Genomic DNA, 16,843 nt, shown 5'->3' with positions numbered 1-16,843 from the left:
TGGCAAGAAAGTCAATAGCACAAAATGAATTCCATGATTTTTATTTAGGAGAGTATTTATAATGTTTTCATAAACACATGACCTTTCAATGTTAGTTAACTTTTGTTTGTTTGTTTGTTTGTTTGTTTGTTTTTTGTTTCTCTGTGTAGCCTTGGCTGTCCTAGACTTGCTTTGTAGATAAGGTTGGCCTTGAACTCACATTGATCTCCCTGCCTCTGCCTCCCAAGTGCTGGGATTAAAGGCGTGTGCCACCATGCCCAGCTTAATGTTAGTTAACTTTTATCCCTTGCAGAGACCCACCAACCAAACAATAATCTGAGCTCAGGAAGTCTTTTGGAAGACTGGGAGAAAGGCCAGAAAGGCCCAGGACACCACAAGAAGACCAACAGAGTCAACTAACCTCGCCCATGGTGACTCAAAGAGACTTGGACCACCAACTAAAGAGCATGTATCGGGTGAACATAGGCCCCTGCACATATGAGCAGATGTAGAGCTTGCTTACCATGTGGGTTCCCTAACAATGGGAGCGGGAACTGTCTCTGATTTTGTTGCCTGCCCATGGAGCCCTTTTCCCTAGTTGGGCTGCCTTGCTTGGCCTCAGTGAAAAGGACATTCTAGTCCTGCTGTGCCTGGAGGTGCCAGGGTGACTTGGTAGCCGTGGGGTGGAACCTCCCCTCTCAGAGAAAGAGAATGAGGAAGGGGAGAAGGGTGTATAAGGGTGCAACTGGGAAGAGAGGATGAAGAGGACTGCGATCAGACTGTAAAAGGACTAAATAAATACATTAATGAAAACAGAAGAAGAGTATCTTTGAACAGCATAAAAATGAAAGCACTTCTCACTAGCTAAGGTTTGGTAAAGAGAAACTGAAGCAAGAATTTAAAGAAATACAAATAAATTGAATGTTATACGTAAGAAATAACATTCAAATTTAATTAAATTTGAATAAAATCTGAAGTCATTTGATAAGCGCTCCTAAAGGAGAACATTGCCAGAACATTTAAGGCAAACGTAGGTTTAGTAGAACTTTCTAGTCACCAGGATCCATCTGGGCTGCGAAAAGAACACTGACACTCGCCACCGCCGAGAGAAGAGACACCTTACTCCTGACAAGGACGAGTCGAGATTCTTGTTTTCCTCTAGTCCTTTGCTGGTATCACTTTCTAGACTGTCCTTCACAGAGCGAATTTGGTCAGATATGGTAAAAGTCTGTGACAGGTGGTAAGAGGCATGGTTCTCTCTCTCTCTCTCTCTCTTCTCTCTCTCTCTCTCTCTCTCTCTCTCTCTCTCTCTCTCTCTCTCTCTCTCTCTCTCTCTCTCTCTTTCAGATTTGCTTTTTCTCGGGGGTTTCTGACACATCACTGTAGCATGGGAGGGGAGGAAAGATTTCCACCAGACAGAAGGGTTGAAGCTCACACGGCCTTCTAGGAGTGTCCGGTAACCTTTCTGGAACATGTTCTTGACCTGAGTGGGTGGACTGAAAATGGCTCTTATAGTCTCATATGTTTGGATGCCTCAGTTAGTGAAACTGTTCGGAGGAAACAGGTGTGGCCGTGTTAGAGGAGGATGCATGTATCCAAACAGGAAGCTAGACGCTCACTATCACTTTGTACCTCGGTTCTTGGTGTCCGTAGGAGCTACCTTTTACTCATTTTTACTGATAATGATATGAAAATATACGTTGTATCTCAGGTCCAGAGATATTATTTGTATTTTCTACTGTGATATCCTTATGTCAACTAGATACGCTACAAATTGTATTCTGTTTTTAAGATTAATTACAGCACCATTCTAGGAATTTTATTCTTTTATAGTAATCATCATCAGTCCTTTTTGTTATTTTATCAAAGTGTCTTTCATTTTTTTTTACAATACTATAGCAGTCTTAGTAGTATCTCACAGTTATTTATTTTTTTCTTCTCTACGATGTCAATTTCTGGCAGATTTGCCAATAATTGTGGGCCTGTGGCTATTCAACTTTATTTCTGGTTTCCTATTTTTCTATGACTGTGACAAATCTTTTTTGTGTTTTTCTTTATTAATGCGTATTAGTGTTTTGAAATGTCATATAAAGTATTTTTTTTATCATAGTCACTAATTTTCCCAACCCCTCCCTTATCCACTCTCCCTTCTCTACCCACCCAGCTCTGTGTTCTTGAGTTTAAGTATTTCTGTGTCACTGTAAGTGGAATAGGAATGAATTTGGAGTAAATGCACATTTTCTATCAATATATTCTTGAATCTTATTCTTCATGTTTATGTCTTATCCAGATTTTTGTTTTATGTTTCTTTTGTCTCACCTTTGCTGAGCCCAGCAAGTGTTTATTTCTGCCTTTCTCAAATATTTCCTGTTTTCAGTCTAGTGTCTTGATATTACATGCTTTATTTACTGTCTAAACGTCAATGTCTAGATTTAACTATATAAAGTTTATATTTCTGAGTTCCCATTGAAAACCCATTTCTGACTTGGTTAGTTCCAATTAGTGAGCTCTGCTGTTCCATACTGCTCTCATGGCATTGTAATTCTTCTGTGCCTATTTATTTAGTTAAGTTTTTATCTCACCGTATCAGCTTATTTGTAATCAACGTATTTTCTAAGGTTATGTTGTTAATATTAAAAAATTCTTTCCAAGCCGGGCGGTGGTGGCGCACTCCTTTAATCCCAGCACTCGGGAGGCAGAGGCAGGCGGATCGCTGTGAGTTCGAGGCCAGCCTGGTCTACAAAATGAGTCCTGGACAGTCAAGGCTGCACAGAGAATCCCTGTCTCGAAAAACCAAAAAAAAAAAAAAAAAAAAAAAAATTCTTTCCAAACTTTTATTATATTGTAAAATTTCACTTTTTAGAGGTGAATTTTCTTTATCTTTTGTTATAGTGTCTGCATTTCATCTACTGTGGTAGTCATAGTTATTCATATATAAACATACTACTTTACTACTATGAATAATTAGAAGATCTTGAAGTAGGTCATACCATTTATAAAGGTTAAATAATATTATTAAATAGTAAGTGTCATATGCAATAATGTAATTTTACTTATGTGCCTTCCTAAGGCTTCCAAATTAAAAAATATATATATGTGATAAAATCCTGATCTTCAAGGAAAACAATTTTTCATAAAAAGTGAAGCAGCTATTAATTTGATAAAACTCAGAACATTGTTATGACATTAATACATTAATTCTTAAAATTGTTATTGTCTTTGCACATTGCCACTAGATGTTTGTGTACGTGTGTGCGTGCATGCATGTGATGGGTCTGTCAGAGAAAGTTTGTGACCCAGCACAGATGCATAAGTCCAACACGACGTTGTAGAGATAGTTCTCTCCCTTTATCCTGTCTTATTAACTTTTCTTTTCTTAGATTATAATGAATAAGACATTTCTCCACCCACATAAATTCTCAATTATATATGCGTACACATATATCCCTAATTATAACCTGACCGGTCTGTTTAATCCTACCTGGATACATGTTTCCAGGGATGACAGTTTGTCAGTGCACATGCAGTTGACATCCTCTCCTCTGGTGAAGGTCACCTCTCCCATTCCAAGCACTCATTGGTTGCATATAGTTCTTTGTGAAAGGATGGGGCTTCGTGACCTTTGCTCCAAACTCTGGGCAATGTTCATTGGTGCTGTATTTGTGCATCTCGTCTTTGAACACTCATGGCAGTGAGACCTTATACACACATTTACTGATATTACTAGAAGACACAATCTGTCAACACACTCCATGGTCCTCTCTAACTCTTACAATCTTCCTTACCCCTTTTCTTCAATGTTCCCTGAGCATTAGGGAAGTTACCATGTTCAAGGAAACTTAGAGAAGCACAGTTTATTTGGGCTTAAGTTTAAGATAGTGAGAGTCTAGAGTGCAGTTGTGGCAGGGAGCATAACTGCAGGCAGGCAGGCAGGCATGGCACTAGAATTTAGCTTAGACCTTACACCTTTTTTAGATGTTAATATATTCATTTGTTATCCCATCCCTTGTTAGGGTTATCTTCCCATCCCTTGTATCTTCCCAATCCTCCCTCCTTCCCGCTTTCACCCTATTCCCCTCCCCTAGGTCTATGACCCAAGGGGACCTCCTCCCCTACTATATGGTCATAGGCTATCAAGTCTCATCTTGGTAGCCTGCTTATTTTTTCTCTGAGTGCCACCAGGCCTCCCCACCAAGGGGAAGTGGTCAAATATGGGGCACCAGAGTTCATGTCATAGTCAGTTCCTGCTTTCCACATAACTGTGGAGAATGTTCTGTCCATTGGCTAGATTGGAGTAGGCGTTCGATGTTTACTGCTCTATTATCCTTGGTTGGTGCAGTAGTTTGAGCAGAATCCCCTGGGCCTAGATCCACCCATCATGATGTTCTTCTTGTAGGTTTCTACGACCCTCTGCGTCCTTCTATTTCCCCCTTCTATATTTCTCTTATAGGAATTCCAGTATGATGTCCTCACATCTATCCCAATCTCCTGGTAAGTGAAGACTTTCATGGGACATATCTTTTGGGCTAGTGTCTTAATCCACATTCACAAGGCAGAGAGATATTTAAGACTGACGCTGGCTTTTTGAAACCTCAAGGCTGACCCTCAGCTGCACACCTCCATCCACAAAATTACACTACCTAATCCATCCCAGAGTTCCACCAACTTGGGACCAAACATTCACCTCTTTGAGTCATAGTGTACATTCTCATACAATTAACCCAGACCCTGTGATATTCCCTCCCTGTGTTATCATGTTTATTCATATTATTACTGTTCTATGGAAGGCAGTTATACAGCTTGATTTTAGTTGCACACAAACTCTTATCCTCACATGTGCACAAATGTGCAGCAAGCTGTCCTCATCAGAGAAGCTTCTCTCTACAGAAAGTGGAAACTTTAACAGAAACCACAACTGGACAGAGCACATATATCCATAGATTGTGGCCCACCCAGATCCAGTGTTTTTGCAGCTGTAGCACAGCTCCCAATTTATCGCTCTAGGAAGACTATAGAAGTGAGTGAGAAAGAGCGTAAGAACTTTCATTATTTCATTCTTCCTCTCTTTACTAGCATTAAGAAAAACTTAAAACATACTGCAATCCTCTTTCACAGGCTTACTTTCATTCATCTTGTCAGTTTCAATGGCATTGAAATAGCTTTTCAGATTATAATTTTAATTTATTTTCTACCTGTCTTTATGCACAATAACCTATAGATATTTTTGTCTACTTATGTAACTTAAAAGTATACCAAATTTTTACTTTATGGTTGAGAATATGATTTCTCGGTGTGAAAAGAAATGCAGTTGATTTTACTGTTACCCTAGATAGAACTTCCAAAGGGTTTTCTTTTATTAGTCACTGTTTATTGTTCAACTGTCTTGATATTACAAAAGATGGAAGGAAAAAGATATAAATCCTCTCTTGAGTTATTATTTGATAATTTAAACTAAATAAAAGAAGACTACTATATAAGGAAAAAAAGGTTCAGGGAAGGATATTTGCTTACCAGGTGCCATTAACAAATGTATAGGAGAAGGACAAGTATAATTAGACTTCTGTTTCCTATGTTATGCACAGAGTGAGTTTATCGACATTTTTGAGAAGTTATACAAATCCTTAAATTTAATAACTGACAAACTGACAGAAGAACAATAGAATAGAGGTAAAAAAAATTAAGTGTTAATAAGATATTTCCCATATATATACATTAATTTGTTCTGTATATTGTCCCTCATTCCCCTCAGTAAATATCAGCTGATGGCTTTAAATCTGTTGCCATGTTTCTCACATTTCCTCTCTAGTCTTACCCTGTTTGAGATAGTATCCACAGTTATTTTGAGTATTTTTTAGACATACATTGTTGAATTTTTTTTTAATGCACAAGTACTTAAATACAAGATGATGTTTCTTAAGAGAAAATGCCTTCTTGCTTTCTATTTCATGGTCAAATCAAAGTAAGGATGCAGAGTTCTATTAAATCTCTTTTTAATTGTGTAAGTGCCCTGATGAAATTGTCTCCCTATACAAAACCATTACGTTAGACACAAATTAAGGCGTACACAAGACTTTACAATGGTATTTAAAGTGAAATATTTATGAAGTGATTTAAATACTAATGACAGAGCATTCCTAGAGGAGCCACAAAATTAACGGATAAGAACATTCCACATCAGTGTCTCGGTCCCCGAGTCTGCAGCATGCTGCACTTATTGTTTTTCATTACTTGATTCACAGAATAATGCCAGGAGATAAAAAACAAGAACGTATGGGCAATGAAGGACTGTGTTGGAAGGACATATCATCTCTTCATAACCCCTAATTTTAGTACCTTCCTAACTTTACATGACATGTCTGTGGTAGTAGTACTTTTTGTTGTCTCAATATTTACTTCTATATTCAAGAAAATATCATTTCCTGTGGATAACTGCAAGTATACATAGAGTCAATATTTTCCTATCTTCTGTAATTCTATGCCCAGGTTGACGCTCACATTAGACATCTATATTCCTGTGGATGTAAGCTGGAGAATGCAATTCTGGTGCTTGTGTGTGCAAACTACAGATTCTAATTAATTTGACTGTATTTCTCAAGATTTAGTTATTAAACCTATTTGATAAGCAAATGGATACTGCCAATGCTTTTTTTGGTAGACAATCTTTGAGCCAAAGTACAAACTTGAATTGCACATCCTTGTGACCTTGACAAAACATAATTACTCTTTGGTAGGAAGTTTCCCGAGACACATGATACTATATCTCACAATTAATTCAAAAGAACCAGTTCAGAAGGGTTTTCAGAAAGACTTTTAATTAGAAATCAAAGCTTACCTTAAAAAGCAAAGAAAGCTCCTCTAAAAGAGGAAAAAGTAATTAAAAAAAAAAAAAGAATGAATAAGGTAATAATAATTGTAATAAGGTAAAATGAATATAGCTAAATCTTACACATAGTTGAGAAATCTCAAGTTGTTTCTGTCAATTTTTGTTTGTTTGTTTCTAGTTTACACTCACAACACTAGTAATCATTCCCCAATAGCAATCTGGTTGATAAATTATTCTTTTTCTCTGATGTGTTCAAAATTGTGATAAGGAAGAGGAGATGGGGGGGTTAGATGTTTCCGTAATTAAGAGCACCGTTTGCTCTTGGCAGAGGGGTGGGTTTCTGTTACCAGCACCCGCCTAGGCAAGCTCACTCTTACCTATAACTCCAATTCCAGGAAACCCAACTCCATTTTCTGTCCTACAAAGGCAAACGGGAATGCACAGGATGAACATACATATCATGGAGGGCCTGCTCTAAACACATAAACTAGACACGGCATAACAAGTTACAGACAGATTAGATGCAAATGCTCTTTTTTTTTTTTTAAAGGTTTTTTTTAATTAATTTATTCATATTACATCTTGATTGTTAGCCCTTCCCCTGTTTCCTCCCATTCCTCCCTCCCTCCCACTTCCCCCCTTCTCCCCTCCCCTATGTCTGTGATTGAGGGAGACTTCTTCCCCCTATGTATGCTCTAAGATTATTGAGTCTCTTCTTGGTAACTTGCTATCCTTCTTCTGAGTGCCACCAGGCCTCCCCATCCAGGGGACATGGTCAGAAAAGGGGCACCAGAGTTCACGTGAGAATCAGATCTCACTCTCCACTCAACAGTGGAGAATATCGCGTTCGTCGGCTAGGTCTTGGTAGGGGTTCGAAGTTTACTGCCTATTTCTCCTTGGCTGGTGCCTTAGTTTGAGGAGGACCCCAGGACCCAGATCTGCCTGTCATAAAGTTCTTCTTGTAGGTTTCCAGGACCCTGTGGGTCCTGTTATTTCCCCATTCTTCCATGCTACTCTCGCCTAAAGTCTCAATAGGATGTCCTCTCCTCTGACCCACTTTCTTGGTAAGTAAGGTTTTTCATGGGACGTATCCCTTGGACTAGTGTTTTGATATAAGTGAGTATATACCGTTTGTCTCTTTTTGCTTCTGGGTGAACTCACTCATTATGATAATTTCTAGGTCAATCCATTTGTCCACAAATTTCGGGAATTCCTCGTTTTTAATAGCTGAGTAATACTCCATAGTGTAAATGTTGCTCTTATCTCGGCTGGAGGAGGCAACCCAGTAGGAGGAAAATGGTCCCAAGAGGAGACAAAAGAGTCAGAGACACCCCCTACTCCCACTGTTAGCAGCCTCACAGAAACACCAAGCTACTTAACTGTAACATATATGCAAAAAGGGCCTAGCTTGGATCCGTAGAGCTTCTGTGCCTGCTGCATCAGTCTCTGTGAGTACCTATGAACCATGCTCAGTTGATTCTGTGGGCTCTGGTGTCTAGAGTTCTGGACAACTTAAGTCTTCTACAATCCTTCCTTCTCCTCTTCTGCTGGGCTCGCTGAGACCCAGCTAATATTTTGCCTGTGAGTTTTTCCATCTGTTTCCATCAGTTGCTGGATGATACCTCTTTGATGAACATTGGGCTAGGCTCTGATCTACGTTTAACCTTGTCCAGGTGAATACGAGGGCTTGCCCCTAGTCTTATTGTAACTTTATATGCTATGTTTGGCCGATACCCCTGAGAACTCTGCTCTTTTCTGAAGGGAAAAGGAGGAGGAACAGATCTGAGGGAGAAGGGAGGTGAAAGGAGTAGGGAGGAGAAACTCAGGCAATGTAATATATGAAAGAAGAATCTTTTTTAAATTTTAATTTGTTTACTTTACATACTTATTGAAGGCCCCTCCCAATTCCACCCCTCCCTCCTTGATGCCGTCTCTCTGTCTCTCTCTGTCTCTCTGTCTGTCTGTCTGTCTGTCTGTCTGTCTGTCTGTCTGTCTCTCTCTCTCTCTCTCTCTCTCTCTCTCTCTCTCTCTCTCTCTCTCCCTTCACCCTAGTCCTCAGAAAAAGGGAGCCCCCCTCCCCTAACATCTGATGCTGTCTATCAAGTCTCACCTGGACTGCCTATAACCTCTTCCTTTGTGGCCTGGTAAGGCCATCCAGGAAAGAGGAAGTGATCAATGTGTGGGGGCCTGAGTTCATGTCAGAAGTAGTCCCTACTCTTCATATTATGGGACCCAAAATGAGACTATGCTGCCTATCAACTACATCTAAGCAGAGGGTCTAGTTCTGTACCATGAACGGTCCTCGGTTGGTGCATCAGTTTCTACAGCACCTCCCACTTGTGCACAGGTTTGTTGCCTCCATTGGTCTCCTTGTGGAGCTCCTGACCCCATGCAGGTTCTTCTATTACTCAATTCTTCCAAAAGACACCCTGTGTTCCACCCCAGCATTTGGCTGTGTGTCTCAGCATCTGCTTGGATCTCCTGCAGGAGTCTTTTCAGAGAACCTCTGTTGTAGGCTCCCTTTTTGTTCCTTCTCTTCCACTGTTTTCAGTGTCTATTCTATTTGCCCTTTTGAATGAGAATTAAGCATTCTCCCTAGGGTGTTCCTTGATATTTAGTTTTTTTGTTTTTATTTTTAATATATTTTATTAATTTATTCAAATTACATCTCAATTGTTATCCCATCCCTTGTCTCCTCCCATTCCTCCCTCCTTCCTATTTTCCCCTTACTCCCTTCCCCTATGACTGTGACTGAGGGGGACCTCCTTCCCCTGTATATGTTCATAGGTTATCAAGTCTCTACATGGTAGCCTGCTATCCTTCCTCTGAGTGCCACCAGGCCTCCTCATTCAGGGGATGTGATCAAATATGGGCACCAGAGTTTGTGTGAAAGTCAGACCTCACTCTCCACTCAATGGTTTAGAATGTCCTGTCTATTGGCTAAGCTGGGTAGGGGTTCGAAGTTTACTGCACATATTGTACTTGGCTGGTGCCTTAGTTTTTGCAGGAACCCTGAGCCCAAATCTGCCTGTCATAAACCCAATTGAGAAATGGGGCTTAGAAATAAACAGAGCATTCTCAACAAAGGAGTAGCAAATGGCTGAGAAACACTTAAAGAAATGATCAACCTCCTTAGTCATCAGGGAAATGCAAATCAAAACAACTCTGAGATTCCATATTACACCCATCAGAATGACTAAGATCAAAAGTTCAAGTGACACCACATGCTGGCAAGGATGTGGAAAAAGAGGAACACTCCTTCTTTGCTGGTGGGAATGCAAACTAGTACAGCCATTTTGGAAATCCATCTGGCTCTATTTCAGAAAATTGGGAATAAGGTTTCCTCAAGACCCAGCTATTCCACTCCTTGGAATATTCCCAGAAGATGCACCACCACACAACAAGAACATTTGCTCAACCATGTTCATAGCAGCCTTATGCATAATAGCCAGAACATGGAAGCAGCCTAAGTGTCCCTAAATAGAAGAAAGGATAAAGAAACTGTGGTACATTTACACTATGGAATACTACTCAGCTATTGAAAACAAGGAATTCCCAAAATTTGTGGACAAATGGATTGAACTAGAAATGATCATAATGAGTGAGTTACCCCTGAAGCAGAAAGAGTCAAATGGTATATACTCACTTTTATCTAGTCACTAGCCTGCGGGGCATGTCCCATGAAAATCTTCACTTACCAGGAAAGTGGGACAGAGGGGAGGATATCCTATTGGGATTCTAGGCAAGAGAAGCATGGGAGAATAGGAAAATAGAAGAATCCAGAGGGTCCTAGAAACCTACTAGATATTTAGTTTCTTAAGTCTGTGTATTGTAGTGCAGTTATCCTGTATTATTTGGCTAATATCCTTTATAAGTGAGTATATACCATGTATGTCCTTCTGTGTTTGGGTTACTTCACCCAGGATGATCTTTTCTAGTCCCATCCTTTTGCCTGCACATTTCAAGATTTCCTTGTTTTTAATAGCTGAGTAGTATTCCACTGTGTAAATGTACCTCATTTTCTTTATCCATTCTTGGGTTGAGGGACATCTAGGTTGTTTCCCGTTTCTAGCTAAGGTGAATAAACTTTATATGAATATAGTTGAGGAAAGGCCTTGTTGTATGGTGTAGCATCTTTCTGGTACAGGCTCAGAAGTGGTATAGCTGGGTCTTCTGTTAGCACTGTTCCAAATTTTCTGAGAAAGTGCCAGATTGACTTCCCAAGTTTACACTCCCATCAGTAATGGAGTAGAGTTTCCTGTCCCCACATACTCACCAGCATGTGTTGCCATGTGAGTTTTTAAAAATTTTTCAAAAACTGAAATAAAATGAGAAACTGCAAGTTCATTTTTAGTAGAAGATTGATAGGTCAATAGTTTTGGATAAATAACCCCTAGCAATGTGATTCCTAATTTTCCCCTTTAACTCATAAAGATGCAATGTGTGTGAATAGATGAATTGATCTCAAATGCACAATCTCCTTGAAGTTAAGTTAACAATATGAAGTATATAGTCAACATAATTATTTTATGAAAGGTTTTAGCTTTATTATATATTTATATGTTCTCATATATTCATATATATATGTTCAAACTTACAATTGTCTTCTCCATGTTTCCTCCATTTCCTTTAACATTATATATTTGGTAAAGTGACTTATTAAGTGGTTAGATACTAGTAGAGAACATTTTAAATTCTAAGCCATATACTCAGAGAAACAATATGAATATAAGGTACTTAATAGCCCTGCCAGAGTTTGTATTAAGGAATAATCTGTAAATTGAAGAATATTTTAAAGAAAATTATTTCAGCTTCTGTGTAGTATAGATGGCCTCTAGCTGCAGGATTAATAAAAAACTATATTTATTTTACTTTCTTCTGGAATTAATATGTGTGTTTTCAAGTATAATATAAATCACTTGTGACACCAAAAGTAAGTGTTACCATAGTCAGCTATTATGTTCCCATAGTTAAAAAGAAACACAGTATCAGATTCAAATCATATAAATGCCTTCCTATAGTTACATTGTGGATTGATTCTTATAACAGGCCATGTATCATAACTGCCTTCCTGTACTAGGCATTTGTGATCTTGGTTTCACTCATGTCCATATGTTTCCCCAAGGTTAAATCTACTAAGTCAGAAATATTTCAAAAAAATTACAGATCCATGAATGTAAATTATTTAATATAACTACATGTCATATTGTGAAAAACTGGACTTTGATCAGCCACAAAAGGCAATTTCCTAATGCTGAAAGTGCAGAGTAAAGACTGACATGTAGAGATAATAATTGATGCTACCTCCAGGTATTTCTTAAAGAAATGGGTGATTCATATAAATCTAATAATTGGTAACAATATGGTACAAGTGATTGGAAAATAGGTAAAGGGCTGTAACTTATAGAGATGGACAGAGAAAAGTATAAAGAAAATGGAGAGTAAAATAACAGTAACAATGTCTGAAAAAACATAGTTAATCAGGTTACTGATTATCTACAAAAAAAAAATCCAAGAACAAAGAATTCAAAAGTATAATATAAATAAATTCGTGTACCAATATGCATAGATATTTTAAATGACATTTGTCATCAGACATGACAACTCTCCCTCCAACAGCCTATTTAGCAAAACCCCAACACCAGGCATAGTTAAGTTGTTGGTGTTGGTTGTCCAAGATACTCTCAGAGCATTATAGGCTATTGTTTTTGTCCTTGGTTTCCCCTAGGCAGGGAGAATGTAAGCCCCTGTCACTGAACACACTGAGAATTTCATGTGCAGGACCCTGAGTTTCCTGAACTAGAACTGGCCTGAGAGCTTCGTCCCTGAGAACTAGCTTTTACAGTAACAGATGGCACCATCCAAGCATCGGAAGGAAGGAAGCATGTCACCTTTTAATTCCCTTGTTGCTTTTCTGTTTTAAACACATGCAAAGCATCCCTGTAAATGAGAGGATAAACTCCAATTATCTTTGCTTGCACTTGAAAACCTTCAAAATCTGGCCCCAAACTATTTCCTCCTAATCTTACACTTCATTATTTCTCATGACTCTGAGTAATTAAATTGGCCAATTTTACATGTTTTTAATAGCGTCGTAAGCTTTCAGTCTCTCAATAAGTATTCCTATTAGTTGAAAACTTTTTACTCTCTATATTTTATTTTGGAAAAATAAATTTACAAGTTCATTCTTTTTACTAAAAATCAATATATTTAGAAGTAGATTTGCAATGTTAGGATGTTATCTCTTAAGTTCCATGTGTTTTATTTCATGTGAACTGAAAGGTACCATTAATTAATATTAAAGGAAAATAAGAATATACCTTGTTGTGTAATTTTAGAAAAGAAACAGGACAGCACAAAGGGCAATGCTACACTCAACAGATAATTGCTACTTTTAGGATGCTGCTTCAAATTGTTTCCTCAGTGGTTGATTGGGAGCCTTGTTCTTGGCTGTAGGAATCCAAAGGGAGAAGGTAGATGCAGGATTTAAATGGTATGCACTAGTAATGAGTTTTTAAGTTACATGGGCGTATATTCTTGAAAGGGATTTAGATATTTTATTGAGGTCCCTTGTCAGTTCTTTATTCCTTCTTTAAATATTTAGCTTATTAAACTTATTTTCATTTATATATTGGTGTCTATGTGTACACATGATCACAGAGGTTAAACATGCTCAGGTACTCTAGGACCTCAGATACCCTGGAGTAGGAGTTTCAAGAAGTGTCAGTGACTGGTGTAGTGTTGGGAACCAAACTGTGGTTCTCTGGAAGAGCAGAGAATGTTCAGAACTGCGGAGACAAATTGTTAGCCTCTCGTGGCAGAATGCTTAAGAAAGGCTCATAAAGGTCTGCACTTGTCTCTAATTAGGTCTCTCTGAGTTTTCTTACCATGATGTAATTGCTGTAACCTCTTGTTTGCATGTGTACACAGTTGCTGCCTACTGTCCTGTGACATAGTCAGTGGTATCCTCTTTAGATCTGAGCAGAGGCAGACACCACACCCTTGCACCTCTATAACTTTGTGCTGAATAAACGTTTCTGCTTTTTAAAGTTAAGCTGTTTATTACAGTATTAGAACCTAGGTTGTAGAGACAGTTTGGAGCTGAAGAACCTTCCCCCTCCCTAGGGCAGGAGTCCCAGCATCCATGTTCTGTGGATCACATCATGTATAACTCTAATTTCCTCAATTCCAACTTCCCTAGCCTGCAGGACAGCACACATACACAGACACACATACATTCTAAAAACAGTAAATGATAAGAATTTAAGTTCTGTTTTTTAAGTTTTTCTCCTGATATTTAAATACTGCTGGGAGATAAAGTCCTCAAATCCATTTCCTGACTGTTAAATTTGTATTCCCATAATCTGTTGGCCTGAATTATTGAAGAAATTAAAAATGGAAATGAAAAAACAACAACAAAAAGCACAGCCCTTTTCACCACCCAAAAATAAATAATTAAATGAATAAGTAAGTTATTCGAACAGCAATGGAACAGGAATAATTATCTTAGCTGGTTCAAGTGCTGCAAAGTTAAATGCAAAGCTTGCATTTAACTCCTAGGTTAAAAAATAGCCTGCCTAATGAAATGTAAAGCAGGAATGCTTCCTCCCAGACCTAAGACCAGCTTCTTCTCTTTCCCTGGATAGAAAAGAATGAAAAAGTGAAAACAGCTTAGAGTCTGCAACAGCTGTACAACTACACTGGTAGTAACCTCATGCCACAAATTTCCATTTAAATTTAGATTTATGTGCAGCCCAGGGACAAAAGATTTCTAGAAATCTATACGGAAACCCAGAGAAAGGTATTACCAGGCATTAATGACAGTACTTCCGTGAAACCTTTAGACAAATAATGTCTAATCTGATTAATGGAATTTAATATCTAAATGTGTTATTTTCTGTATCTGTCTGGGTCAAGTAAAATGACTTTAAAATGGTGCTCTTTAGAATATCTCTGGTTCATGTTAAAAGCAAGCTGGTGATGTACAGTATGAATTATATTTCCCAAGAATTATCCATGGTGTGTGTGTGTGTGCGTGCGTGTGTGTGTGCATTCCTGTGTATGAGATAAAAAAAAACGAGGAGGGGAAAACACAAAAAAGAAAGAGAAGGGTGTTTATATTTAATATCAGCGAGAGACAAGGGATGAGTCAAGGGGAATAAAATTATAATATCTGTATGGTCATGGTTAATGGCAAAATTTACCTTAAATAAATAATTGCTTTTTTATGTACTTTATTTTTTAATATTTTATTTATTTTTTCATATTACATTTCAATTGTTAGCCCATCCCTTCTATCCTCCCATTCTTCCCTCCCTCCCACTTTCCCCCTACTCCCCTTCCCCTATGATTGAGGGGGACCTCTTCTACCTGTATATACTCATAGGGTATCAAGTTTCTTCTTGGTAACCTGCTATCCTTCCCCTGAGTGCCACCAGGCCTCTCCATCAAGGGGACATGGTCAAAAATGGGGCATCAGAGTTTGTGTGAAAGTCAGATCACACTCTCCACTCAACAGTTTAGAATGTTCTGTCCATCAGCTAGATCTGGGTAGGGGTTTGAAGTTTACTGGACATATTGTCCTTGGCTGGTGCCATAATTTGACTGGGACCCCGGGGCCCAGATCTGCCGACTATAATGTTCTTCTTGTAGGTTTCTAGGACCCTCTGAAACCTTCTATTTTCCCACTCTCCCATGCTTCTCTCACCTAAAATCCCAATCTCCAACGCCTTCCCCCCACTACCCACTTTCCTGGTAAGTGAAGACTCTCATGGGACATATCCTTTGGGCTAGTGTCCAGATATAAGTGAGGATATGCCATTTTACTCTTTCTGTTTCTGGATTAACTCACTCATTATGATCATTTCTAGTTCAATCCATTTCTCCACAAATTTTGGGGATTCCTTGTTTGTAATAGCTAAATAATATTTCATAGTGCAAATGTTCCAGAGTTTCTTTATCCATTCTTCTACTGAGGGACACTTAGGCTGTTTCCATGGTCTGGCTATTATGAATAAGGCCTCTGTTTTTCATGTACTTTAAAATATATTCTTCTTCTCTTGATGATGAAAGAAATGAAAAATAATAGACATTATCAACAGATATTTATCTTCATTAAAGAGGCCAAGTTTTCCAATTAATGATATAATCACATTTAATAATAAAATTAAAAATACTTGATGGTCAGGTAGCAAGTAAAAAGATCAAATGTAATATTTAAATAAACAGTAAAACAAGGAATCACCACAGTTAAACAGATATATATATATATGTAGCTTAGCCATGGCCATTCTTGCAGTCAGAACAGTATGAGAAGAATGAGCCAAAGACCCATTCATCTCTCTTTCCTACTTATCTACTCCTCGATCTACGCTCACCAGATTCCAGCCAGCTTCGCTGTGGGTAACACGAAGCTAGTGGGAAGGACTATGAAGGAATTCAATCCAGAAGAAGATAGCCATTTGAGAATCCATCCAATCCACTGTAGGAATGTAGAAGAAATGGGAAGCTGGCATTCACCTATTTCTGCTCAAAATGATCAAGTGATCAAACCTCTCAGAGAAGTGAACCTTGCCTAATGTTTTTCGGCTCGATCCCAATGTCAGAAATCTGCCTTTCAAGGCTGAACGTGTCCCGAGACACATCACATTGGTTTGGGTATTGTACAGAGATTAGACAGTCGCAGATGATTTCCTTGTGAAAGAAGGTGGAGTGAGTGCCATGTCTTTCATTACTAAAATTTAACATCTACCGTAGTACGGTAACCATTGGCCATTCTCTCCAAAATTGCAAGAGTATTAAGGTACTAGAATGATAAATATTTTTATTTAAGATTACTAAACCACAAAGGTGTTAGCAGTCCAATTACTAAAACCACTCTGTACACTAAGAGTGCTTTCAATTCATTCATTGAGATGTTCAGGTGATTTTTAAAAAAAAAACTGGCTTACATTCTTCAAACTGACACAAAATAATTACACATATGCATGGTGTTCAATATAGTTAGTATTCCATTATATGGCCATATATCACAACCAAATC

This window comes from Acomys minous (assembly GCF_964271855.1).
Source record: "Acomys minous genome assembly, chromosome: 15".
NCBI lineage: Eukaryota > Metazoa > Chordata > Mammalia > Rodentia > Muridae > Acomys > Acomys minous.
The sequence above is the reverse complement of the archived record's forward strand: the minus strand, read 5'-3'. Positions refer to the sequence as shown.